This window comes from Amblyomma americanum, chromosome 4 (assembly GCF_052857255.1).
Source record: "Amblyomma americanum isolate KBUSLIRL-KWMA chromosome 4, ASM5285725v1, whole genome shotgun sequence".
NCBI classification, from domain to species: Eukaryota; Metazoa; Arthropoda; class Arachnida; order Ixodida; family Ixodidae; genus Amblyomma; species Amblyomma americanum.
In genome coordinates this window covers 62,573,138-62,576,358 of record NC_135500.1, presented here as the reverse complement: position 1 = coordinate 62,576,358, position 3,221 = coordinate 62,573,138, and positions in this window count along the sequence as shown.

Below are 3,221 nucleotides of genomic sequence, written 5' to 3'. Positions count from 1 at the left end.
CGTGTGTGGCGATTGAACATAGAATAGATGCTGCTCAATCCCTGATTGGTGTGCGCTTACTTAAAAATGTTTTCCTTTCATGCACATCACGTATATGGGCAGCACCAAGAAAATTGGCCCTCATATCTGGAAAAAAAAATATGCGGCCCTTTCATGTGTTTATGCGGTATTTTTGTGCTTCACTTTCGTGTGTAACCCACTCCCCTCTGTTATGCCCTCGGGCCCTGAGGGTAACGAAACAGATAAATAAATAAATAACTAAGTGAGTGAGTAAGTGGGTGGGTGGGTGGGTGGGTGGTTGGGTGAGTGAGAGTGAGTGAGTGAGTGAGGGAGGGAGGGAGCGAACGAGCTAGCTAGCTAGCTAGCTCAAACTTGAAATATGCAGAAAAATTGGTTGGAAACAGGTGTGATGAATCATGCTGGGAATGAATGTTAGAAGTGAGTGAAAGAGGTAGCGAGCGAGTGAGCTAGCTCAAACTTGGAGTATGCAGAAAAATTGGAAACAGGTGTGATGAATCATGCTGGGATGTATGTTAGAAGCGTCGTCTGCTACCTGGAAGGACAACTGTTTTCTGCCTCCTCTAGTGGTGTTGCCCAGTCTCATTTGGCCGAGGTTCCTAGTTTTACACAAACGGCCTAGAGAGCCTGCCCAGCTGTCCGTGGCAAGGCACATCATGGCAAGCTCGTGTTGCACAGAGGGAGCTGCCACCTGAGGTGCGAGGTGATAATGTATAGTCTGCTCACACTAGCATGATAGGGGTGACAAGGATTCTTTCAATGCGAGGGCCGCTTCCCACCTAAATCACGGCCCGTATTCTAGAGTGTACAGCCTCTGACCGATTTTTCGGACTTGACAGGACCCGAGAAATGGCCTGAATAATAGAACTGTCTGAAAAATCCATGAACTTAAAAAAAATTACTTTGCTGCGAAAAACCGGTTTCAAAAACATGAACTTTACCATTTCCCGAGACCAATTCCGTTTGCAAGCGATAATATTAGATTGTATTCAAGTCAGAGTCGAGCTTTAGTCATGTCCATGCCACCTCACGTGTCACCGATACCAGATTGCGATGTGGCCACGCGTCGTGCCGTAAATGTGCGACGCAAAACGAGAATCGTGTGTTGCCTGAGGCAACGACGGTCATGAAGCACGAAATTGGGCACTGACTGGAAGAAGCGAGATGAAGCGAGCGCCTCCAGCTGCAGTCCCAACCTCATGTCTCCCTGTGTACCCCGAACCCTGTGCGGCATTGTCTAAGCCTTGGCAGACGCTGTTCCGTTTTCAGCACGATCATGTGCCCTTCTTTGTAGGACACCCCAAATCGCAATGTCAACGAAAAGCGTGCTGCTATCTCGAGTGGTAACTTTGAGGAACGGATAGCTAAGCCTACTCAAGTCGGTCCTTCCGATTGCCTCCGCTTTAAACCAAGATGACTCCTTTCGTGGCAATGAAGGGCTGGCTGTTCGCAACAGCGGTGCCTGCTCGTGTCTGTGTTGGGTTGAGAAATGAACTTTCAGTGAGATCATCGTAGCATATCTGGAGGCTTATTTTAGTCCGAGAAATCGAACTTTTGGACTCCACAGGGTCTGAAATATTGGCTGTCAGTATGTACACATTTCCTTTGAGATGTGTGAGGGTTCTTCAACAAAGTCTGAAATATTGTGCCAGTCTGTGTTATTGGAGTCCGAAAAATTGGCCGGCTACTGTATGTATACTCTGACGTTCTCAGTGTGTGCAAGGTCTGTGGCCAGGGTTGGATATATGAGGTCAGTGACACATGTTTAAGGCGCATGTGCTGAAGGGCTTCGGATAAGAGCAGCTGTCAGTTGAAAGTGACTGACAAGGAGAGGGAACGTACAGTCCATCCAGGTTGTCCGGGGCTGGTGCAGTGTATATTTTGTATTGACAAGTGCGGCATGCTTAAAATAGGGGCTACTTTATAGTGGTGCTGGTGCTGCCTCAGCATGCCGTATGCCGCCAAATGTGTTCGTGGTCAGGCGCAAGTGAACTGCAGAGGATGACTTTGGCCAGTGAGAAGTCACTGTAGTGTACCTTAGAAAGTTGAAAAATAAAATGAAAATTGGTTTTGAGGAAAGGAAATGATGCAGTAACTGTCTCACATGTATCAGTGGACACCCGAACCAGGGAAGGGATAAAGGAGGGAGTGAAAAAAGAGAGGAAGAAAGAGGTGCTGAAGTGGAGGGCTCCCTGTGGAATAATTTCGACCACCTGGGTATATTTAACATGCACTGACATGCCTTTTGCGTTTCGCCTCCATTGTAACACGTGTTGGGTTTGAACCCGGGTACTCCGGCTGAGTTGACAAGAGCCTTAACCACTGAGCCACCGCAGCGGGTTTAAAAAGTTGTAGTGTTGGCTCTCTCTGCCAAGTGGTACGTGAGACAATAAAGAGTCCACTCAAGGATTGCTCCACTTAATAGGAGCTCACGATGCAATTGTAAATGTGAGTCGCGTGACGCTGCATTATCAGTGAAACTTGGGCATGCCCAAGTCTATGGCATACGTTGCCCCTTGGTCTTAAAATAGTGAAACCTGTAAAAGCTGCCAGCTTGAAGATGCTAGTTGAAATTACACTAGAAAGTATAGGATGACAGAAATTCTTGAAATTATCCAGGATTTTTTAATTCTTTGATAACGAATTTTGGGGTTGCCACTGCTCCCTTGCTTGGTCTATGCAGGCTATCTCATGCAACGGATAGACTATGCCTTTTTGAGCATCTTGGCTAAGTTTACGTAGTCCTGTGCAGTGTATAGTGCAAATGTCTCGCTCTTTTCTTACAGGGTCTCTGTTGTGCATTCGTAAACTTGATACTATAGCCATAGCCAGCATTAAAAGGGGGGTTCAGTGCCTGATCTAAAGCATACCACCACCTGACATAGTGGTGGGAGCTGGGTTGCCGGGGGCAGCTGCTGTGGCCACGGACTTGGTAAACAGGGTGTTGCGACCAAAGTTGTTGGTAAATCAAGGGAAACAAGAAGAGGGTGGTTAAGTTGATGGAAACAACAGTCTAAATTTCTCCTGTTGAAGTTTTTTGTGATTGTGCCTTCAGGAGAAAAATATTAGAGATGTCGTCGGTAGTAGTGGACTCCACAATTCATCTAGGCGTTTCTTGTGGCTGAAATGGTGCCTTTCATGCTTTGCTCTCAGTAAATTTTGGTTTGCCTTTATGTTCAACCATGGTAGGTGGGGTGGTGGCA